This window comes from Miscanthus floridulus, chromosome 8 (genome assembly GCF_019320115.1).
Source record: "Miscanthus floridulus cultivar M001 chromosome 8, ASM1932011v1, whole genome shotgun sequence".
Classification (NCBI taxonomy): domain Eukaryota; kingdom Viridiplantae; phylum Streptophyta; class Magnoliopsida; order Poales; family Poaceae; genus Miscanthus; species Miscanthus floridulus.
Window position 1 is genome coordinate 146,686,154 of NC_089587.1, and position 26,199 is coordinate 146,712,352.

General features: G+C 45.6%; 1 pseudogene; it reads right to left on the minus strand.

Moving 5' to 3' along the window:
- Positions 1–381: 381 nt before the first annotated feature.
- Positions 382–26,199, minus strand: part of LOC136469983 (uncharacterized) — a 72,165-nt pseudogene continuing 46,347 nt past the window's right edge.

The window sequence follows — 26,199 nt, forward strand, 5'->3', positions numbered from 1 at the left end:
GAAGTATAATGTCATATTACAAGGCACAGGCATAAAAGTCAAATTCATCAAGCCTCATCATCAGGAGAAGGGAGGACGATATTAAGATTATCTACTATCCTAGTGGCTAAGTCTTCAACTTCAGGCTCCATCCTCTCAACAACATCGATGTATTCTTGACTATCAGATTCCTCTGCTATCTTGGATAAAGAAACCGCTGGAGCAAGAACCCGGACTTGGGCCAGAACATTCTTGGTACACAGTTGAGCGCACCTCTTCACGAACTCTTGGAAACGAGTTGGAATTCGAGGAATCAACTGAGCCCAAGATTGCCCATCATCCACCGGAGTTCGAAGAACGTCGGCCACTGAACGAAAGGATTTCTACAAAGCCATCCAGTTTTCAGTAGCCGTCGTCAACCTGCCAGACAAGTCTTCAATGGTTTTCTGAGCCTGCACAAGATCTCTATGAGTTCCACGCCTGATCAACTTAGCAAGCGCAAGTTCCTCTTCAGCATGAGTAATTACCTTCTCAGCCTTGTTGTGACTTGTACGAACAAGAGTCCTCATTTCTTCAACGCCCTCCGAGAGCTTCCGCTTTTCGACCCGGAGAGCTAGACGAAGTGACAGATAACAAATCAGCAGAAAGAAAAAGTTTGAATACAAAAAGAAACAGAAATAACCCTCAATACCGTTGCACTCTTTCTTCACGGCCTCCAGGCCTTTCACGGCCTCCGAGTTCTTTTGGGCCTCCTGAAGAGTGGCATCCCTCTGCTTCTCGGTCTCAACAACCCGGGCACGAAGGGATTTTTCTTCATCCTGATGCGTTTGACGCTCAGCCTCTAGCTCAGCCCGGAGGAGATCAAGATCAGCTTTCAGGGTGCTCACTTCTGAAGACAACTTTTTCTCGTTTTCAGACGAGAAAAAGAAGCCGGTGTGATCATGAGAGAAGGACTGAGCAAAAAGACACAAAGAAAAACAAAGAATAAGGACCCAAGAAAAGCAAACATCCAAAGAAGGAACGATGAAAAAGCTTACCTGGAGCTTTTCTCTAAAAGAAGTCGCCAGGGATGACAAGTCTCCCAAGGCAGCAGTTAATTCCGATAGCCGATGAGTGGCATCGAACTGCTGCACCACATCATCAGCAAAAGGAGGACCGCTAGAGGCAAGAGAGGGAGAAGGAGAGCTCGACCGAGGTGAAGAAGGAATAACCAGAGCGACCTCCCGGGAAGCCGAGGCCAATCCCTCAGAAGGACCCGACGCAATGGCCATGGTCACCTCCGGGGCGGCCAAGTCTGCAGCAGCGCCATCGCCAGCCACTTCACCAACAGTACGCTACGAATACTGAGGCTCGGTACTCGGTAGCACGGCGGAGGGCTGAGAAGAAGTCGACGAAGAAGCGAGAGAAGGCGGAGGACTAAAAATTGATAAAAGAAATCGTCGATGAGAACCAGGAAAAAGGAGAACAGAAGCAAAAGGATGGAGCCAGAATCTACTCACCCGGCCACCTTCTTCCTCGCGAAGCCAAAAGAAGACCTCATAGGGGGGACCACGACGGCAAAAACGTCCCCGCCACTTGGCGACAAGAGCGGTATAGCCGATACTGGAGCACCGGAAGATTTCCTCATTAAGAAGGGCTAGTGACTGCAATTGGGTGAAACGGTGATTGGTGGAGAAAGAGATCAGAAATGGCGCGTATTATATAGCATTTGGCTAATGTTATGCTTAAATTGGTATTGGCCAATCTGAAATGCATTGTTGGAACTTTTTTGTTATATTCGGTCCAATCGAGTAATTCGGTTAATTGGAGCTGATAAAATAATGACAATAATTTTGATTATCTAGAACTTAAGATCAAGTTTTAATTTATTTAATTTCAGTCTCAATTGGTTTGGTTCAGTTCCCACACCCTGCAGCCCATCCCCATCCTCTGATGTCCACGCACTAGGTCGTCAAGGCATCAAGCACACAAGGCAACGGCAGCCCAGCAATTACAAGTTATTATTCTAGCGTTATTTTGTCACGCTAGGCACGTTGGCATGACAAAAAAAATTATAAATAAAAATAAAGAATAAGTGCCCATCACTACTCTCTTCATCCTAAAATTACAAGTTATATTCTAGCGTTATTTTGTCAAGAGCGTTGGCACGACCAAAAAAGTTAAAATAAACATAAAAAATTAGTGATGCTATTTTTAAAATAATAATTAGAAAAGATTGTATAAAAATGAAAAATATCTTGCAGCAGACAGAAGCAGAGGCAAGGACGCACGCACGCATAGGGCGTGACCAACGGCAGCCCAGCTGGTGGCTGGCGGATCGGACGAGGCCGGTATTGTCGTTGCGTGCCGGCGTCGCCATCGGCACCGGCCGTTTACTCGGAGGCTCGGAGGAGCACGAAGCTCGCCTGCTCTGACCTCCGCGGTTCCACGCGCGGCAAGCGGCCAAGCAGGCTACAGCTACACCCCGGGCCACGGCCGTGCATGTGTACCTGCCCGCCGCGTCGCCAGGCTGGAGCCTCTCGTACAGTCGGACTCGGTAAAACTGCAAGCACCGAACGGGTGGCGCGCGCTAGCTAGCTTCCAATCCATGGGCCGACATCGACGACGACCGCCGCGGCGCGCGATCGCGCCTGGGCGACGAGTGGAGTGTGGGCGGCGCTGCGCAACAAAAATATAGGTGGCTAGCGCTGGCCGTGCGCTATGGTTGAAGCTCTCCGCTGCTGCGAGCGACACGTAGGATGGAGGAGTACTCGCTGATGTTTACGCGCGCGATCGACGCGTGGCGGCGTGGGGACTGCTAGCTTTCCGAGAAGACGATGGCGGGTAGAGGTGGGACTGGGCCGGGTCAGGCTGGCACAGCACGACCATCTCGTGCTTCGTGCCGCTTCGCGTCATATCCTATAGGCACGTGAGGCATGTTGAGCCATGCCGATACGATACGATAAATCTTTTTCTTTTTTTTTTTTGCTCAAGGACAGCCCGTGGCATGCTGGCATGCCTTTAGGTCGTACCCAGGGATGAAAATGGATCGGATACGGACGAATATCATCGATATTACATTTGTTTTCATATTTTTGTTTGGATTCGGATTCGAATACGGATAGTGTCAACTATGTCGGATATGATACGATTGGATATCGACATCATAAATATGCGATTTGAGTATTCGGATACGGATACGGTATCGGATGTTGGATATCCGGACTCGGATATGGACAGATCTCAACCCCTCTAAACGGATTCGGTTTCGAATACAGTCGGAAAATATCCGTACCATTTTTATCCCTACCAGATGAAATATATATATATCTTGTGTGTAGTATTTTCATGAAAGTTTTAATGATTTTTATAATCAATTAAAAAATTAGATGAGAAGTAGTATACTAAATGCTAGGAAATTGCACTGTATAATTGTAAATGTGTCTACGTCCCATTTTGGTGCCGTGTTGGGCGAAGCACGGCCTAAAATGCAGGCCGGGCCAAGTAGCCCGGCGTGCTAAGATTCTAGACGCGACACGACCCTCGTGTTCGTGTCATGCCAGCACGGCTCAAAATATTTCGTGCCGTGCTTGGGACCGTGCCATGACCAGTCTACAGATGGCACGGCCCAAGGCCCATCTTTATGGCGGGGGCGACCTCCGATTTTAGGAACGAAGGTTTTAGTAGACGGGCTAACTCTAGTTGCGACTGGGACGTCGATGAGCGAAACGCGCGTCACCACGGCCTTCCAGTTCTACATGCGAAGGTTCTAGATGGGCAGACATCGATGATACGAATCCTTATCATCGGGGCTACACACTACTCTAACTTCTTCCGTCCTCACAAGTCACCACCTTCGCTATTTTATGAATTTATTTACAGAAATGCTCTCCAGAGGACGCCTGGCCGTCCCACGGCTTCCCACGCCCGTGCAACGGACCGGCCTAACAAGCCCGCGCTTCTCTATCAAAAAAACAACTCCTAGACATCGATTCTCCAAATCCTCGTCGCTTGCCCTTCGCGGCATTCCTCACTCCTGCACCACTCCATCAACCGCCGCGGTAGATTCCACCGTGTTGCCGTCGCTCGCCTTCTCCAGCGTGGGGCCGCTCGCCACGACGTTCTCTAGTGCGGGGTCGCCTCGCCACGGGCACGGTACCAGCCCCGTCACAACCTTCTCCAACAGCGGAGGGCGCCTCACCACAGGAGGCTGCACCCGCCTGACTGCCGCTGCTGCCTGCACCACGGGGCCGCTCGCCGGGGGCACCACCACTCACCGTTGAACCCGCGCCGCCGTGGATTCTAGCGTGGTCCGTGACGACCGCTGCGGCGCGCCCAGGCGCCTACCTGGCGCCATCCTTCCTCTCTCCACTACGTCGATCCGCCCGCCTGCCGTCATCCTTACTCTCCACTACACTCAAGCGCCGTTTGCCGGCTACCCCAGTTCCCCACAAGGTAGGCCATGCCACCGGCGATGCTGTGTTTCGGGTGTTTCTGATGTATGTGTTCAAGTGTTTTATTCGGATGCTTTGTATGTTGCAATGACTATATACGCATGTTGTAAGGTATATTTCATGTTGCAAGCATATGTTTCAGGTGTTTCAAATGTATGTTTTAAGTGTTTCATCTGGATGTTGTAGAAGTATATCTGGATATTGCATAACATGCATGTTGCAAGCATGTGTTTTAAGTATTTTAGGTGTTTCATACGTATGTTGCAAATGTTTCATATAGATGTTGCAAAAGTAGATCTGGATATTGCATATGATTTTGCAATGATTTTTAAGTGTTTTTAGGTATTTCGAACATATGTTGCGAGTGTTTTCATCTAGATGTTACAAAAATAGATCGGGATGTTGCACATGTTGCAATGGGACCCACCTGCTGCAGTCGCGTACCGCTGCTGCTAAGGCGCCGCTGTGGGTCCCCATGTGAGAGCCTGAGGCCGGCAGACACCGCGCGGTGCTTATCCGCAGGCGGGACAGGTGACTGGAACCCACGTGGGTTTCCCGTGTGCAGGCGCGACAGTCATCGGTCGAAATAGAGCGAGCGTGATGGTAACAGCGGGGAACAGCGTGGGGTCCACATGGTGGGACGCGTGAAAACAGACGAGCGCGGGCTCTCTTATGTGGCGGCAAAGTACGGTCGCTAGCGCTTTGCTCTGGTCCCGTGTGCAGGCGCGACAGTCATCGGTCAAAATAGAGCGAGCGTGATGGTAACAGCGGGAAACAGCGTGGGGTCCACATGGTGGGACGCGTGAAAACAGACGAGCGCGGGCTCTCTTATGTGCTAGCAAGTCCGATTTATTTACCATGGCTATACTAGTAGCTATCAGCTGTCGATCGTTTCCTTGGGAGGAAAAGAAACACTTAAAAAATATATAAACACTAGATAAAAAAGACAATATATGTATCTATTGGCCATAATGAGCATGTCCGTCTGCATCGTCCTTCTGTACTTCGATTCCTAGATTCACATTACTCACTGGTAGGGGTGGATTCGGATCGATTCACGTGGAACCAAATTTGAATATCGCTATTTATCACATTTTAATTCAAATCTACATACATATGCGGATATTATCAGATGCAAATATAAACTGAATATTTGGATTCGGATATCGCATTAGGATATCTACTTAGATTTTGAAGACAACAAGTAACTATTTATTTATCGATAGTGCTAGTAGAACATAATCATTATATACGTAGAGATTTAAAGTATATTATTTTTTGCGAGGAAAGATTTAAAATATATGACTACATAGCATCTGTAGATAGCGGCAACTCATATAAATAACATATATATTAATAAATATTAAATATATCAAAACATAATAAACTATATAGATAAATATTTATCAATAAATAGTTTAAAATATATAAAATAGTTTCATCAATACATGAACCATATGATTTTTTATGTTTTAGTGGAGAGAGAGAGAGAGCGAACGAACGTGGGAGAAATTGGTGTTTGTTTCCTGAAGCAACCGTCTCATGTGCAAAAAATTAGAACTATGACACACCTAGTTCACCATCGGATGATTTAATGTTTCAATGCAACTCACACACTTTGATTGCACAAAACGAGGCTAACTGAATTTAAGTCTTAATTATGATTACATGATAATGTATAAAACCATCGATATATAAGATAACACCAATCTACTTGCTCTTATTATTGCCATTATCTAGCGTCCACATTTTGCGCACTTCAGTGCCGTCGTCGTATCAACATGGATAATGCTTGCTACCGTAGAAAATAAAGCTAGTAGCTAGTTTATAGGGAGGAAAAGAAATCACAATGGAACCAACACTACCGTGGCCGCAATGACATTGACTTGTATCCATCCTCTACAGGCAATTAGGTAGTGGTATTACTGCCGATCAACAGGAGTGCACTGCACACCTGATCTGATCAGGGCGATCGATGACCTGATCCTGATCACAAGTTCCATTTGCACTCCATATTATTACCACTGATTTAATTTAATGCGCGCGCTAGTTGAACCATGGATTAATTATTTCGATTCTGACGTACTTTGACTAAAAAAAGGAGTGGATAGCATGATAATTGTACGTGTGGTCGACTCTGCGTCTGTGGTGTAGAGTGCACTTTTGATTGAGGCCGGATCTCAATCTATCCCTGCCTACACTTCTCGGTCCAACCGATTCTTCTTTCTCTCTGTCTCTGTCAAACCTCCCCGCCCCCATGCATGCGCCTCTTGCTATGTGTTAGTGTACGTATCTGGTCTGAGATGCAGAAATTTGACCTGAAAGTACCATCGAAAGCAGCTAAATAAACCCAAGTGCCAACCACGTCGTCACGGCTTAACTTTGTACTAGTACGTACCAACAACCATTATTAGTTGTGTGGAGTGTAGAATACGCTGTAGTCAAAGGGAGTAAGTTTGGAGTTCGCTAATCAGTGGTTAACCACTAAACACTAGTCTAGAAACATTTTTACAGCTGCATTTTCATCAACAATTCATTAAAAACTAACCATATGTGATAAACTGATAATATATCACTAATGGTTCGTGCCACGAGCCATTGGTAAAAATGATTTATATACCCAGTTTATACAAAGCGTTGGTGAAAATTGCCATATATATAAAACACGGTGAACTTCAAACCATAACTCCCATCTCTAGAAATGTTGGACAAATTTTTACCTTGCTTTGACACCACCGTGCCCTTCTGTATTTCAACTTGCAGCACACTCGCCCACCCCCCACCACGCGCTCTCCCACGCTCGCTGGCCCTCCTTCTCCTACCCCCATAGCGGTGCTCCTAGAGCTCGCAGCGGCAGTGGCGGCTCTCTCAAAGCTCGTCGTGTGTGCTGTGGGGGGTTCACGGTGATGGTATCCGTGGTGATGGGGCTCACGGGGCTCTCAATGGTGGGGCACGTGGAACGCTAGAGGGCCCATTGGATACAATGGGCTTGGCTGATGCTTTTTTTTTTATTTTTTGATTATCACCATTAGTTCATGGCTTGAACTGATAGTGATATATCATTGTCATCACCGATTTGGAACAAACGGTGATAACCCTTGTTATCATCGCTAACTTTTTTTTGAGGGGATATCATCATCACCGACTTTAATTTCACTAACAAGGGGTGAAATTGGCTGTGAAAGCAATTTATGAACCTACAGTGATGAGCTCTAGGCAGTAGTGGTCAATTTTATTTCTTTTTTACGCTATTACATTTCCCACATATTTTGTTTTAATTAGGATAGGTCTTACACTCTTCTACATCTATTTTATTGATCCAATATTTGATTAGTCACAGAGTTTCCTGATCCAGCATTTTGAGTTTGATGATTCAATATTTTTAGTGATTCAGCCATTTTCTCCATGAGAATTGTTGGTTCAACAATTTTTACTGGAAATGTTGATTCAAAAATTTTACTCAATATTCTATTTTACAAATTTACTGACCAAGAATTTCAAGTGAAATTCAGCATTTTATAAATAAAAAATGAAGCTATAGTAACTATTCCCTTTTCTGGGTGACCACCACTTGGCCATAGCACCGAACCACAGTACATTTTACAAAATATCTTTAGCCACCTTCTTGTTAGGTACCTTATGATGGAATTTAGCCACCAAGGTTACCCTCCTCAAACTCACCACACAAGTGGCCATGTTTTCTAGCTTGAACTTATTTAGGGAAGAAAAGGCAGCACCTTTTATTCAAGATAGACAACATACCTACGACCCAAGGAAAGGAGCATGTGGTGACTTCATTAATTGCAAGATGTATGTTGAATTCTTCAACAAATGTTCAAGGAGGTAGAACTTGCGTGTGTGGGTTCTTAGAGGTTGGTGTGCAAACATGTGTTTGAGCATCCATATTTTGCTAGATATTTCGAAAAAAGTATCAATAGCAATCAAAATACACATTCTCTTATACAGATATTGTTAAATTATTGTGAAACTATCAGGTGAAGAATGAACTAAAATGCAATAATGAATCAATCAAGGCGTGCTGAGTGGTAGGCATATGTATCGATTGAGCTAGTTAAGGACAATATTTTTGTTGCATTAATCTTGGGCACCTTTTTGAACTTAGCACATGTTATGGATGAGAATGATAAGCTTTATAACATGCTATGACCTAGTTACCCAGTGGATTTGGTGCATGTTGTGGGCTTGTGGTGAGAGGTCGTAGCTAAGGTGAATCCTACTGCTATTGTACATCCTGACTATTCATTGGGCCTATAACCAAATGTGTCATGGAGCCCCCTCAACAACAATTTTTATATATGGATGAAAAAAGGAGAAAAAATAGAGGAAGATGAAGTGAAAAAGAAGAAAGGGGGAGAATAAGAGGAGAAAGAGAAGTAGCAACTAGCAAGCTCCTGCCCCCTCCACCCGTCAGTCATCTAGATCCACCACTGCTTTGTGATTTTGTCCTATGTCAAACATCTCTAACTTTGACAAGGTTATATAAAGTGACATCAACATCTACAATGAAATCAGCTTCATTAAATTCCCTATGAAATAATAGTTGGTTGGGCCCATCAGAGCCCTCCGCGTCGGAGCTGGAGGCCTTTGACAAGATCTTCGACGGCAACCTGACTGCTACTAACGTCGAAGTGTTGGACGCGCTCTTCCCGGACGGTGGAAAGGGCTCGTCTAGACAACCGTGAAGACGCAAGGCCACCTCCTAGATCGCACCGCTACGTCGGTTTTGGTTGTTTTTCATTATGTAATATCGAAACTAGATGTCTTTTTGCTAGGATGGTCCAACTACGACTTTTAGGTCGACCTCTTCTGGCGCTCGATAGAGGCGCGTTGTCTGTATGTTTAAACTCTTCTTCTTAATACAATGATACGCAAATCTTTTGCGTATTCGAGAAAAAAAGAAATAATAGTTGGTTTATTTTAACTTGTATCTATAATAATTTTCTATAAAGTAAGTCAAAATTAGAGAAATTTAACTTAAAATAAAAGATGAGGTGATTTATGATTTGGAACATAGGGAAGTATTGTTCTCTTCTCGATAGCATTAATTATTCTCAGGTAAAACAAAATGAGCCATTGCAGTGTTGCTCTATATTAATCATGCTCCTATTGCTAGAACAAATTGGCATGTGAATACTCAATGTTGATTTTCTAACAACATAGACATGATCCAACATCTTTTATTTGTGTGTCGTTATGCTAGATTTCTCTGTCGAGCACTGCAAAGTGTATTTGGCATTGCAAATTGTTATTCTATAAGTGGAAACCTAAAAGTTCTTTTTGTAGGTTTTGATTTGGAGCGATGTATTGGCTCTGATTCTAGTCTAATTACAGCGCAGTGATGTCACGAACATGCCAATCGCGCCCATGCGTGCTCTACCCACTACCCTGGAGTCGATGGCTATGACGTTCTTTTCTCTTCATGGATGGTCTTCTGTGTTTTAGAATTGCTTGAGTGTTTGAATGTTTTCAATGGAACTCCTCTTATGTATAATAAGTGTGGGCTGATTCCTTTTCGTTGCTAAGATGAAACCGGATCTTTTTCTATTATCTATATAAAGAATCTGGTCACGCTCGTGACATTTTCCTGCTATGCTGCATTCACGCCACAAACGTGAGGAAAAGTTTCATCAGAAACCAGTATGCAGCCCCCCAAATAAAGCTACTAGCTACCACGAAAGGCTCTTACTCCGTATCTCGTTGCATCAGGTCCTTTCCACTGAGGTCCAAAATCTTTGACCCAAGCCAAGGGCCAAGGCAAAGCCTTCGCCGTGGAAATTCCAGCAGCCATTCATACGGGCTGCATCCAGATAGGCAGCGAGCTCCAAGGAAAGAGCGAAGTCAGTTTTTCACACCGCTTTGATTTGGACTTTGTCGGCACGGCACAATATTTCTTCTCTTCTGTTCTGTTCTGTGGAAAACAAAAAAAAATGTGAGATGCAGCTCACCTCAGCTTTGTGACTTTGGAAGTCGTGCGCGTGCCGTGCGGTGACAGGCAACGAAATGGCAGACACGGACGCGCGCACGGCACGGGCGACCGTAAAACATGCCAGCCAGAGACAGTGGAGTAACAACCGGTGTTTGAAATGAAGGGCACACACGTTGCTGTCTTTTTTTTTTGAAACAAACAAACGTTGCTGTCGCAGCCTGAAACTTTTGAATACAATGCATGCACCCAATGCCAGTGGAGCAACAGCCGTTTTTCTGTGTTAGGCACGACTTTTTTTTTTTTTGAAACTCGGAAACAAGTGCTTCCATTAAACATTATCTCCAGACATATCGGCGGAGACAAGTTCTTTTACAAAGTCTGGTGCATGATCAAGAAATATGTGAGAATTGTCAACAACTGAGCTAGCACCATAGGTAGCTAAACAATCTGCTACCCTGTTACATACTCTACCGTAAACCGAGACTTTACAAATTACAAACTCAGAACGCATCAAATCTCGAATTTGCTTGAATAATGACCCTAGGGGACTTCTATCCCAGTTTGGAGAAGACCTGGCATCACCGAGAGATGTAGAATCTGTCTCCAACAGTACATGAGACATATCCCAATGTGTAGCACGTTCCAAACACCGCATTGCCGCCAAAGTTTCAGTGTGTAGAGGAGAAGATAGGTGTTGTAGGCGTCCCACTCCCACCTCCAGAACCTCCCCCTTTGCATTTCTCACAACCATTCCCCAGCCACCCAAGCCCGAATTAATATGAAAGGACGCATCAAAATTAAGCTTGTAAAAGCCAGTTGGTGGTGGTTTCCATTTGAGTTGATGCTTTGACTTTACAGGGAGGGACCGGTCCTGAAGTTTCTCCCATTCCATCAAATGATAGAGCACATAACTGCAAATTTCCGACGTGGTAGCCATTTGTCGGCCTTCATTTGTTTTATTCCTTGCTGACCACCACTTCCACATAAAGATTAGAGTCTTCTCTTGCGCCTTCGGCTCCATGTCAAGGATCAGGCTTATAGTTTCTTTACCAGATTTACAGCCTTCAAGCATAACTCTTATATGTTTAGACTCCAATGCTCGCCAACATTCCTTTACACATTTGCACATGAAAAAAAGATGACCACAATCTTCATCAAGACGACAACACAGTGGGCACAAAGTATCTAATTTAATTCCTCTCCTTGCTAAATTACGGCGTACCGCACTTGAGAAAAATGTTTTTTTCACCTTATTTGGAAGTTTCATGCCAGATTCGATGCCATTTGAAATTCCCTTGCTGTAAGCTTCCTGAACTTGATGATGATGCATCTTTATTCAATTTGCTATCCCTGATTTGCACAGCCAGTTTATATGCAGACTTGACTGAGAAAAGTCCCTTTGAATCATAGTGCCAGGCTGGCCAATCCTCCATTTGTGGATCAGTCGGAATTGCCAGGATAATTTGTAAGTCTTCCGGCCAAAATGTATCCATGACCAGTTGCTCATCCCATGTACCAGAAACAGGATCAATGAGGTCTGAAACTTTTGTTAGCAGCGAGCGTCCCTTCGGCGTGATTGGTCTTCTCGTACTCCCCCTGGGTAACCATGGATCAGACCATATATTAACTGAATTCCCTCCTCCAATTCTCCAAATAATACCATCCCTTAAAAGGTCCAATCCGTGTAGAATACTACGCCATGAGTATGAAACACCAGCCCGCACACTGCAATGCAGAATACTTTTGTTTGGGAAATATTTAGCTTTCAAGACTCGTCCACACAATGTTTTCGGACATGTTAATAACCTCCATGCTTGTCTGGCCAACATTACTTGGTTAAATAAATATAAATCTCTAAACCCCAATCCTTCTTTCTTTTTTGACCTGGTAAGTTTCTCCCAACTTAACCAATGAATTTTGTGTATGTTGTCTTGTTGGCTCCACCAATATCGCCCAATAATAGTGCTTACTTCATCACACAATCCTTTGGTCAAGTCAAAACATGACATGGCATACGTGGGAATGGCCTATGCAACAACCTTTACAAGAATTTCCTTCCTAGCCTTGGAGAGGAGTTTCTCTTGCCAACCTTGAATATGTGCCCATAACTTCCCTTTTATGTACTCAAAAGCTTTCTTGCGAGATTTGCCAATTGACACCGGGAGACCTAGGTATTTCTCATATTTAGCTTCCTATGATATTCTTAGGATTCCCCGAATCTTCCCCTTGACTTGAGTTCCTGAATTTGGACTAAATAGTATTGAGGACTTATCCTTGTTAATAACTTGCCCAGACACCCTCTCATATATTGACAAGATGCGACTTAATTCAAAAGCATCACTGTATCTAGATTGCATTAAGATCAGGGAATCATCTGCGAAGAAAAGGTGATTTACTCTCGGGGCACCACGACAAATGCAGAACCCTTTGATCTTCTCCTCTGCTTCAGCCTTTTGCAGCATGGCCGACAGACCCTCCGCACATAAGATGAATGAATAGGGTGACAAAGGATCACCTTGTCTTAGCCCATGTTGCGGATGAATTCTAGTTGTGTATTCTCCATTGACCTTAATTTGATAAGTCACTGTTGAGACACATCCCATAATCAGCTGGATCCACCGTTCATTGAAACCCATTTTAGACATCATAGTTCGCAAAAAGGACCATTTCAGTCTATCATATGCTTTACTCATGCCTAATTTAATTGCAGCCATGCCTTCCTTTCCCTTTCTCTTAGTATTCAGATAGTGTGTGAACTCATACGTCAAGAGAACATTATCTGTAATTAGATGACCTGGAACAAAGGCACTCTGAGTGGGTGATATAATATCTAGCAGGATCTTCTTAAAGCCTATTTGCTAGCACCTTGGAGATTAGATTGTATAGCACATTGCATAAGCTAATTGGTCATAAATCACCAATCTTCTCCGGATTTTTAACCTTGGGAATCAGCACAATTACCCCTTGGGAATCAGCACAATTACCATATCATTCCATCCTTGTGGCATAACTCCTCCATTTAGGACATTCAACACCTCAGATTTAACATAGTCACCAACAATAGGCCAGAATTTCTTATAAAAAATAGATGGCATCCCGTCTACTCCTGGTGCCTTTAGGTCTCCAATACTCTCAAGTGCAGCCCACACGTCTTCTCTAGTGAAAGGGGAGAGGAGATAATCATTCATATCTTGTGAGATTCATGGCTGCACACAATTTAATATCTCCTCAGCCTGACCACCTACATTAGATAGAAAAAGATTTTGGTAGTGGTTAGCAATAAAATTTCTCAACCTTTCCCCCGCCACCACTCCGCCCCCTTCATCCTTCAAATTTTTAATTATATTCTTCATTTTCCGTTTAGAGGCATAAGCATGAAAGAACTTGGTGTTCTGGCCTCCCTTCAGCAACCAAGCGGTGTGAGCTCTCTGCTTCCAGTGGACATTCAGTTGATCCTGTAAGCGTTCAAGCTTATACCACAACAAATGTTCCTGCTTGTTCTTGTGATATACACCGCCGCCTCCAACTCTCCAAATCTTTCTTCACCTTCTTTATTCTTCTCTCAAGTTCACCTAACACATCCTTATCCCATACCCACAACTCCTCCAGCACCTCCCTTGTATATCCATCACACACGTTTTTCCTTTTTCCATGGCTACTTTCCATGCCTGCTCAACTATTTCAGAACATTTCTCCTCCTCTAACCATGTTGCCTCAAATTTCTTCAACACATTCATCGAACTTCCAGACCTCCTAAAATCTCTATCTCCCACGTCTATGATAACCGGCCTATGATCAGAATGCCGAGGGTCACCATTTATCACTGAAAGCATCTAGGCCCCCAGTTGGGTTTCAGTGATTAATGATGACATGAGATTACTATGACTAACGTGTGTTTTGTAGAGGCAATTTAAGTTAGGTCATGGTAATAGAAATTGATTAGGAAATCATGGTTGTCATGCCCCTATCGATGGAAATCATTTTGGTTTTCAAAGGATGGATGACAAGGTTAAGGACGGACTAGTTCTAAGTGTCGTTTGGTGTTGGACAGACACTTAGAGTAGTTTAAGACTTTGTTTTTTCCTTTGGCCATACTATTAAGGGGGGTATGGACTAGTAGGTTAACCTAGACGAGTCTAATGGATTAGGTGTGGTGCACACTTGTCCAACTTAGCGCTAGGCAGCTCAGGAATAGACCTAAGATCGATAGAAGTCAACTTCATTCACAGAGAATTTTGAATTGGAAGGGAATGAAGAGTCAAATAACTGACTGGACGCTAGTTTGGTTGTGACCGGACACAGCTTGGAGAGTCCAGTCAGTTCATTGGATCGGCAACAGCTATCAGAGTGCGACCGGATGCTAGACACTAGTGCTCACTGGACGCGACGTTAGCCATATCTGTCGCAGCGTGGACAAGCTGTTGACCACGGACCAGACGCTGAACAGAGAAGTGACCGGACTCTGGGTGCTAGCGTCTGGTCAACATTAGTAAGGTTCTAGAGAGGGTTTTTGATGACCAGACACGTCCGGTGGGAGTTGACCGGACGTAGGCCAGAGTCCGGTCAGAGCAAACGACTCTTTCTAACACGCTGACGTATTACACTGACCGATGCATCCGGTCACCTTGATCGGAGCATCCGGTCATCCCGATACTCGCTGAGTTGGACCTCAACCGTTATGTTTTGAATGGGGGGGGGTATAAATACATATCCCACTTGTTCATTTGAGGTCTCTTGCCCATTTGTTCAGCTGAAAATCACCTTTGGAGTGCAAGGGAGAGCAAGAGCCTAGTGGGGTAATTGAGATTTGATAATCCAAGATTAAGGACCTCATTAGTGCATAGAGAGTAGCAAGTGTGCATCCACCTTACTCATTAGGCTTATCTTGATCAAGTGAGAGTTTGTGCTTATTACTCTTGGTGATCGCCATCACCTAGATGGCTCGGTGGTGATTGGGAGCTTGGTGATCATCCGGTGGAGCTTGTGGATGACCCAAGTCACTTTGTGAGCAGTTGTGGGTGATTCACCACGACGGAGTGTCAATGAATCAGCCCATAGAGAGCACTTGATCCTTGCACGGATCAAGGGGGAGCTACACCCTTGCGCGGGTGCTCCAACGAGGACTAGTGGGAAGTGGTGACTCTCCGATACCTCAGCAAAACATCGTCGTGTCCCTTTCCCTCTCTTTACTTTGAGCATTTACATTTGAGCAAATCATTTCATGTCTTTACATTCCTAGAATTGCCATGCTAGAGTAGGGTTGGAACCTAGGGTGCAAAACTTTTGTACAAGAGAACAATAGAAACACATTTTAGACATAAGGGGTGAAATGCGCTAAGTGTAGGGCTTAATTATTGCAAAAATTTAGAATTAACCCAATTCACCCCCTCTTGGGCATCTTGATCCTTTCAATTGGTATCGGAGCCTCGTGCTCCCTAAATTAGGCTTAACCGCCTAGAGCAAGATGTCCCACGGGGATGCACCCCCTCCTATCTTTGAGGGAGATGATTTTCCTTATTGGAAATTTGCATGGAGGCATACCTAGAAGCTTTAGATGTTGAAGTTCTTAGAGCCGCCTCACAAGGCTTCCCAAAACCTAAGGATCCCACAAATCTTCAAGGCGATGAGGTTAACTATGAGAAGTGGAATGCAAAGGCTAGAAACATCCTCTTTAGAGGCCTTTGCAAGGATGTTTTTAACTATGTGCGGAACCACAAAGATGCCCATGCACTATGGTCAGACATTTGTGCGCTCCATAAGGGAACCAAGAGTGAGCGTGAGGAACGCTACCACCTTGTGATGAAAAAGCTTAATTCATTTGAGATGTTTCCTAGAGAAAGTGTCAATGAGATGTATTCATGCTTGAATGTTCTTGTAGAGGAAGTCAATGGGCTTGGACTCACACAAATGCAACCCTCTGATGTTGTGAGAAAGATCTTGAGTGTCCTCCCCATTGACAAATATGGGCATATTATGATGGTGCTTCATCAAGGTGATCTTTCCACTGCTACACCAACTCAAATATTAGGAAAGATCAATGCACATGAGATGTACATGCACATCACTCCACAAGATGGCTCTTCTTCCACCATGAAGAAAGATTTGGTATTCAAGGCTAGTCAAGAGAAGAGGGGCAAAGCAAGAGTTGATCATGATAGCTCAAGTGATGATGAGATTGATGATACAAGTCTCGCTCTCATGGTGAGAAGAACTACGAAGATGCTCAAGAAGCTAAACAAGAATGGTGTCAAGTTTGATGGCAAGAAGAAGAAATTCTTCACTAGTAATAGAAGGAAGCCCATCTCCAAAATGGATTGCTATAATTGTGGAGAACTTGGTCATCTAGCTAATCAATGCCCCAAACCTAAGAAAGACAAGTACAAGAAGAAGTACAAGGGCAAGAAAGATGACTCAAGTGATGAAAATGATGATGAGAAGAAGAAGAACAAGTCATACAAGAAGAAGGATGGCAAGAAGAATGAATTTCACAAAAAGAAGAAGAATGGCAAGGCATACATTATTGGTGATTGGCTCACGGACATTGAATCATCAAGTGGTTCATCCGATGATGAAAGTGAGAATGAGACAGAGAAGGTGGCCGCTCTTGTGATTGATTCTCCACTATCTTCGCCAAAACACCACCGCCGTCATCCTCTACACACCTATGCCTTATGGCCAAGGGTGAACGAAAGGTACAAAATGATGATGATAGTAGTGGTGATGATAATGCTAGCAATGATGAAAGTGGTAGAGATACTGATGAAGAATTTGAATCGCCTTCTTATGATGATCTTGTCAAGTTGCACAACCAATACACTAAAATCATTAGAAAGAAAAGAGCTAAAATGAAAAGCTAGAACCTGAGAAGGACTCACTCTTAGCAAAGTATGACATAGCCAAAAAAGCTAGTGTTGAGCTTAGAGAAGAAAATAAAATTGTGTCATCCAAACTCAAGGAGCTCAAATCCTCTAAAAAGGAGTGTCGACGAAATATGGTCGGCAGTCTACCTAGGGGTATGCCCAAGGTAGTAGATTATTGGCAGGCAGATGCGCAAGCAACAAACAAGATGGTAACGTAAGACAGACATAAGGTTTTATCCAGGTTCGGCCGCCGTAAAGGCGTAATACCTATGTCCTGCGTCTGATTGTGTTGTTGTATGTCAATGAGAGATGTTTTTTAGATGGGTCCCCTGCCCACCTTATATAGTCCGGGGGGCAGGGTTACAGATCTAGAAACTAATCCTAGCTAGTTACAATTGCCATAGGTGGCCGGATAAGGATTCCTATTCTAACTGACCAGGATCTTGCTTGATCTCCAAATCTGCTTTGACTCCTTGCGCGGGACTCCGAACAGGTTGGCCAGGCCGCGCATCGTCTTCTAGTGGACCGGACCTCCTGATCCGGGCCGGCTCAAGCCTAGCCGTAAGGGTTTAGGGGTTAATACCCCCACAGCTAGTCCCCGAGCACCATGTATTATGCTGCGACACGCCGTTCGATCTCCTTCGACTAATGCGATCTGTCTTCATGTCATCTCCAACTGATTGAAACATTGACCAATCAAATGCGCTAGCATTCTGATCAGAACAGAAAGCAGTAGACCACGATTATAGCCGAAGATTCCGGTTGTCCAAAGAATGCATGGTGCTCTTAACGAAAAAAGAAAAAGATTTCTTTCCTTATCAAGTGTGCCCACTTGTATTTCTGATAAGAAATGTAAGTGACCCTTGGATAGTAGTAATCCTGGCAATTAGTCAAAGCATAGGGGTCGATAAAATAAACACATTCACCGCAAGGTGAAGTGTGCCCACTTAGTCCCCGAGCCCGGTAGTAGGTGACGTAGGCACGTGGTGCCAGGGTCTAAAAAGAATTTCCACTAAAGTTAAGAATCCAGTAATCGTTCAATCAATACGAGATGCATCGGCAGGTGCATCGTACCGATGTAGTCCCCGAGCTTGCTGGAAGGCGTAGTATAAGCCTTGTAGCAAGGTCCAAATAAATGCCTCTCGATTGTATGTGAGTACACATCACATGTAGCCTAGGAGAGCAGTCACTGAGCATTGTTTGGAACAGTCCCCAAGCATGGTAGTGGTCGGAGCAGTCCCCGAGCACGGTAGTGGTCTGGACAGTCCCCGAGCACGGTCATGGTCTCGGCAGTCCTCGAGCATGGTAGTGGTCTAGGCAGTCCCCAAGCATGATAGTGGTCTGGGCAGTCCCTGAGCACGATAGTGATCTGGGCAGTCCCCGAGCACAACAGTGGTCTAGACCATCCCTGAGCGCGAGACATGTAGCGAAGAAACAAATGCCACTTGTACTATTATTTGGTGTATTTATTTATCTTCTTAGTCTATCAAGTCTAATCTGACACGTCTGGTAAAAAAAAGTAGACAGGTATAGTACGTCATACTACCTTCTTGTCCTTTCAAGCAAATAGTCGCTTGGCACCTATATGGAGGTGCGTCAGTGTGGGCCCTCTCACACTAGCAATGAAGAGGCGCATACGCTGATAACGAAGAGGCGCATATATTGGCATAGATCTCGAGGTTGTGAAAACAACCGTCTGCGGCGCATGCGCACGTCTCCCAAGAATCTCGGGTAGATGAAACGGCAGAACTCTTGGTTATTTATAATATAGAACTGGTAAGTTACTTTTTACCGATCCCCATTACCATTCGCCGCCGCAGCCTTCTTCTTCTTCTTGCCAACCCTAATACCTCCAAAATCATCACCAATCCCTCCACCGTATCCACCTTCATCAGCCAAGGCAGACTCATGGCGAAGAGTGACGCCCAAAAGAAAGCTGGAGTCATGGCGAAGGAGTGGTGGAAGTCAAGAAGCAACGAGCAGACCATCGAAGACCTCGTCATCATGGGAGTACTCCACAACAAGGGACTCATAGGATGGCGCGTGCCGGAGGGTGAGGGGTACCTCGATCCACAACCAGGTGAGATTGTGGTTTTCGAAGATTTCTTCAAGCGGGGTTTTTCAGTTCCAGTGCACCCTTTCCTTTAGGGGCTCTGTCTATATTACAAGGTTGGGATTTGCAATCTGCATCCCAACTCGATTCTTCTTGTCTCCACCTTCATTCATCTTTGCGAAGCATATGGTGGCTTCCAGCCCCATTTTGACTTCTTTCACCATCTTTTCTGTCTGCAGAAGAAAGGAAGCGGCGGCTCGAAGATAGCCGGAGGTGTGTACCTCAATCTTCGTGATGGGATGAAGGCCTAGTACCTGCACTACCCTTGGAACATGTCACTTGACGATTGGTACAAGAAGTGGTTCTACATCCATGAAGAGCCGAGCACAATCATGCTGTGCAATGTGGGGTTCATTCTGGAGGAGAAGACCAGCTAGTCAGAGAAGCCCGAGCACCTAGAACAGATCCCAGAACTACTTAGGATGATCCCATGGAGGAAACTGGATGGTCCGAGCATGGTCGAGAACTTCATCAGCCGAAGGATCCAGCCCTACCAGAGGAGGGTACATCCCGGCTATGAGTACCAAGGTAGCGCAGACCCAATGAGGACCAGGAAAGAGGCGCTTGACAAGATCGAAGTCAAAGCCAAGATTGGAGAGCTATTCAACTTAGCTAATCCAAATTATGTTAGATTGAGCGACATCGAGCACGCTTTCAAGCTCGCCCGACCTCCCCCAAAGGTAAATCATTCTGCCTTGTACCCGTAGTTTTATGTTGTAACAGAAACTTACTATGTTATCTCCTTTGTGTTTCCTAGATTAATGGTCGTGATAGAGCAATAGTGTTCATATCACCACCCCCTAGTGTAGATTGGCCGCAAGTTGGCGGCCCAACCGCCCAAACCAGCACCAGGACCAAAGACATCGACTGGGCGGTGCTCGGAGTTGGAGAGGAGGCAGCGGCCAAGGCTGCTGGTAAGCGACCGGCGGCCAGCAAGCGTCGGCAGGCGATCTTCACTCTGTTAGATGATGACATAGAGGAGGGAGAGAACGCAGACATCTTCTGACTCGTCCCTCAAAAGAGGAGGAGGCAACTGGAATCGACCGAGCAAGGCGGCTCCTCTGTGCCGGTGGGACCCACATCGCCGGCCACTATGGTACCAAGGACAAGCGGTGGAGGAGTTGAGCACCAAGCCCCAGCATCGGTGCTGGATGTAGAGGGAGACCAAGTGTCACCCGCACAGCACGCGGAGCAAGCATGGGCGAAGAGACGTGCCTTTGCCACATCATTCCGTGCTTCCAATATGTAAGTATTAGTAACTTTGATGTAAGCTTGCAATTTTCATTGATTATGGTTACCTTCTAAACCTTATCTCGGATATACTAGGTCGGCGTCCACTGAAAATTCGGATCAACTAGCTAGGAGCGGCATGACTTCGCTGGCAATTGCAGAGAAGATTGCCCAGCGGCCGGCCATGGAGGAAAACATAGCAGAAGGTCCACCAGAGCCTCAGACCACATGCGGTCAGACAACAGTCCCTGAGCAGGGGGTCGAGGGAAGAGCCAAGCCAAACACAAATGCTCCGAGCACTAACCCTACTGAGGATGACACTTTAGCACCAAGGGTAATAGACCAGACCGAGGAGCAGCAGTCGGAGGTGATAGTGCAGAGCATGTTTGCCGATGCTACAGCCCATGGGAAGGCCATAGTGGTCGCAGAAGCTACAAGCTCCAGACCAGCACCGCTACCCGAAGAAGAGGCCGAAGAGAACGAAGTAGAGGAGGTCCTGGGCCATCCATAGGACAAACAACAACATGTATATGTGTCATGCTGGCGGAACGACCAATGGGTTGTTCATGAGGAAATCCTAGAGGTTGAGACCATGAAAGTTTAACGAGCGGCGAAACGATTGGTGATAGAAGTCCAGGTATGCTTTGCCTGACCACCTAATCTTGCTATCCAGTCAAACTATCTTACTTAGCTTTTTACATGCAGGACTTAATGAAGACCGCAAGGTACCGAAAGAAGTGCTTCGACCAGATTGAGGGGATCACAGCAAGCAATAAAGAACTGGTGGCTGAGGTGGAACGCTTGCGCCACCAACTTGAAGCCGCCAACCATGAGAGGACGGAGCAAGAGGCGTAGAACCAGAACCTGGTCGTCCAGCTCAGTAACAAAGAGCAGGAAAGAACAAGTAAGTTGTCACTTTATCACAACGAGTGCATGACACATGTTGTTGCATTGTTGGTAGTAACAGCTGTAGTGCAGGCTTAGAAGCCGAAGTAGTCCATCTCCAAGAGGAGAATAGCCGTGTGGTCGTGGAGTGTGATCGCCTGAAGGAGGACAACAAGAAACTAGTGCACAACCAGTCACAACTCTGGGACCACACAATCAAGATGAAGGAGGAACTGAAAAGTAAGTGTTCTAGACCACCTTGCTCACTTTTGTTGCCTGCCTTATCTTGTCATGGCATGATGTTTTAATGTCTTGTGCGATTTGCAGTTTTAAAAGTCAATGCCAAGAAGCATCTGGAAGCCATGATAAAAGAACGTGACGGCTGGAAGGCGTAGTGCCAAGAGATCACCAAGGATCGGGACGCATGGAAGAAATGATGCCAGGAAGTGGCAATGGGCGTTTTGCTGGTCCTCAACCTTATCGATCCAGCGCTTACAGAGGACGCGCCAGGGATGCCACAGCTCGGACTGGTTGATAGATACCGAAAGGCATGGGGATGGTTCCAAGAGTTCATGAAGGAGGCAGGTGAGTACACAGGCGCACATGTACTAAGCATGGTGCGTGCTCACTACCCCTTGACCGATCTCAAACGCCTAGAGGCTGGATACCCAAAGGAGATAGATCTAGACAAGGCTGAGGAGCTTCGGATGACCTAGCTAGACTTGTCGGCAAAAATAATCGGCGACATTAACCTGTGTGGAGGCGGGACAGCACCTGTACAGGGCATGCCATCAACAAGTCAGCTAGAAACGCCATCAGTTTTGAGCCAACTGGCAAAGCCTACGGTCTCAACCAGCCAGGCATCGATAGGGCCATCTTCTTTAGCTCGACCAGTACAAGAGTCTCCGAGACTCGAGCAGGATGTCAGGAGCAGCGAGTAGCAGGTGCCACATGCCCCGACCAGCCAATAGGATAGGCTATAGCTGTAGAAGAAGATGTAGTTGTGTTATTGTAAACTTGTACCTTTTCAGGCAAGCTTGTAATAACATAATTGTATATCATCATAAGCTTGTTTGTTTTGTATAAAACACATTTAAGCTTGGAACTCGTGTTGGTGTAACTAAGTGAGAACATGTTAGCGTTCTGTTTAGTTGTACCAGTTTAGTCGACACGTCATCCTAACAGGTTTGTACGGCCCTGGTTTGCCATGTGGTCAGAGTGTGAGGTGCATGACCTGTGCACACGTAGACGTAGACAAGTCAAACCAGAGGGGACCTGCCGATCACCCATAGCGTAGAGAGCAGATCCCATGCACGCGTTGGGAGGAACCAGAGACAGGGCCTGCTCTGAAAACCCAGGAAGGAATGGTGGTCGGTTTTGACTGGTTGAGTTAGAATAACCATAAACTACAAAGTGACACATTAGAGTGGTCGGAGAAATCATAGTAACTTTATTGAATTGAATCAAAAGTACAAGAGGAGTACATATCTTAGTACTTAAGCATAGAAACACCTAAGCTTGTCGATGTGCCATGAATTGGGTATGTCCGTACCATCTAGGTGAGCTAACCTATAAGACGTAGGTCATGTAACTTCCTTGATCATGAAGGGCCCTTCCCATGGAGTTGCGAGTTTGTGGACACCAGCCTGATTTGTCTTCCACTTCAGGACCAGGTCCCCGACCACAAAGAACCGCTCCTTAACGTTCTTGTTGTAGTACCTATGCAAAACAGCAAGGTATTTGGCTATACGTATGCAAGAACCGAGCCGCTTCTCTTCTGCACTATTCACTTCCAGCTCTCGCGCTTCATTGGCCTTGTCCTCATCGAAGTTCTCTACCCATGCTGATCTGAAGGCTATATCTGCTGGAAGCACTGCCTCAGCACCGTAAACCATAAAGTATGGTGATACGCCGGTATTGCGACTGGGCTGGGTTCTGAGGCCCCAGACCATGGCTGGTAACTCTTTAAGCCATCTTCTAGGAGCTTTGTCGTTTTCTCTGTACATCCTCTTCTTAAGTGCGTCCAAGATCATACCGTTTGCCCGCTCGACCTGTCCATTAGCTCTAGGGTGTGCCACTGAGACGTATTTTACCACTATGCTCCTTTCATCGCAGAAGTCCCAAAAAGCGTTCCCGGTAAACTGAGTACCCAGATCAGTGATGATGCTGTTGGGTATGCCGAAGTGGTGGATGACCTGGTCGATGAACGTGATGGCTTTTTCTGAAGATGCCTGTACCAGAGGCATGTACTCTATCCACTTAGAAAATTTGTCGATCAGCACAAAGACACATGTAAATTTCCCAGGAGCCGGCTTAAAGGGCCCGATCATATCCAGTCCCCAGCATGCGAAAGGCCAAGAGGCTGGTATTGTCTGAATCTCATGTGCTGGTATGTGAATTCTCTTGGCGAAGAACTGACAACCCTCATAATGGCGGACTAGCTTCTCTGCATCGGCTACAACTGACGGCCAATAAAACCCTGCTCAGAAAGCCTTGCCAACGAGCATTCTCAAGGCCACGTGGTTGCCGCAGGAGCTAGAGTGGATTTGGTCTAGGAGATGTTTGCCATCCTCCTGGGTTATACACTTCATCAAAATTTCTTCCCTTGCGTTCTTGCGCCACAATTTGCCATCGATGAGCAGATACTGCTTACTATGCCGCATCAGGCGTTCGTTTTCTATCCGATCGGTGTAACCACTACCATCTGTCAGGTACTTGATGAAAGGTACACTCTAGTCAAGCTTCTTAGTGGTCGGAGGTGGTTCGATGGTGTTTGATGCCGGAACCGTAGCCACCAAAAGCTGGTCTGGAGGCTTGTCAACTGTGGGATCTTCCTCTTCGATGGAAGGCATGAGTAGGTCTTGAATGAATACACCATGTGGGACTTTGGCTCGGGATGATCCTAACTTTAACAGCGCATCTGCTGCTTGATTTTTGTCCTAGACCACGTGTGTGTACTCGATGCCGTAGAACTTGCCTTCCAGCTTTCTGATCGATTTGCAGTATGCATCCATCTTTTCGCTGGTCATGTCCTAGTCCTTGTTGAGTTGGTTGATGACCAGAGCCGAGTCTCCGTAGACATAGAGACATTTGACACCAAGCTTGACCGCAATGCGCAAACCATGTAGGCATGCTTCGTACTCGGTGGCGTTATTAGATGCTGGGAAATAAATCCTGAGGACGTACCGGATCTACTCCTTGGATGGTGACACAAAAAGGACTCTTGCTCCTGCACTGTCGATGTTGAGAGAGCCATCAAAGTACATCTTCCAATACTCATCGGGCCCCTAAGAGGCAGGTGTGCTTAAGTCTGTCCACTCGACGATGAAATCGACGAGTGCCTGAGACTTGATTGTAGTACGGCTTGGAAATTCCAAGGAAAAAGGGCATAGCTCCATTGCCCATTTGACGATGCACTCGTTTGCATCCTTGTTGCAAATGATGTCTCCTAGAGGGTACTCAGTCATGACCACCACATGATATCTGTCGAAGTAATGTTTCAACTTTCGGGATGTTATCAGTATGGCATAGATCAGTTTCTGAATCTATGGATACCTGGTCTTGGATTCATTGAGTACCTCACTGATGAAATAGATTGGTCGCTGTACCTTGTAGGCGTGGCCAGGCTCATCGCGCTCAACCACCATGGCAGTGGAGACCACCCGATTAGTTGCTGCAATGTAAAGTAGGAGAGTTTCATCTTCTCTAGGAGCAGTGAGGACCGGAGGTGATGTAAGGTATTGTTTCAGTTGTGTGAAGGCAGCATCTGCTTCCTTCAACCACTCAAAACTCTTGGATGCTTTGAGCAGCTTGAAAAAATGGTAGTCCTTTCTCTCCTAATCTTGATATGAAACGACTGAGAGCAGCCATGCATCCGGTAAGCTTCTAGACATCCTTCACCTTTTTGGGAGGCTTCATGTCTAAGATAGCTTTGACTTTCTCTAGGTTAGGGCATATGCCGTCATGACAGATGATGTTGCCAAGCAATATACCAGAAGGAACACCAAAGATGCACTTCTTTGGGTTTAACTTCCATTGGAATGTATTAAGGGCTGCAAAGGTGCATGCCAGGTCGTCAACAAGGGTATGTGCTTCCTTGGTCTTGACAACTACATCGTCAACATTAGCCTCGATGAGGTCATCTTTTATCTTGTCTTTGAGGTAGGCTTGTATGGTGCGTTGATAGGTAGCCCTAGCGTTCTTGAGCCCAAACGACATGGTCGTGTAACAGTAGGTGCCAAAAGGCGTGATAAAAGATGTCTTGATCTGGTCATCCTTTTTGAGAGTGATCTGGTGATAACCAGAGTAGCAATCAAGAAAGGAAAGCAGCTCGCAATCGGCAGTTGAATCTACGACCTCGTCTATGCGAGGTAAGCCGAAGGGGTCTTTAGGGTAGTGTTTGTTGAGATCGGTGTAATCAACGCACATTCTCCATTTATTATTCTTTTTGCATACAAGAACCAGGTTGGCTAACCACTCTAGATGATACACTTCTTTGATAAATCTGACTGCCAAAAGCCATGTAACTTCTACCCTAATCGCCTCCTTCTTGTCGCGAGCGAACCATTGTAGCTTCTGCTTGATAGGTTTGGCCTTGCCATTGACATTCATGGAGTGCTCGGTCAAATTCCGAGGTACATTGGGCATGTCAGCAGGTTTCCATGCGAACACATCCACGTTGCTCCTCAAGAACCTGACGAGCATGTCTTCCTATTTTGGATCCAGGTTGGCCCCGATACGGGCCGTTTTGCT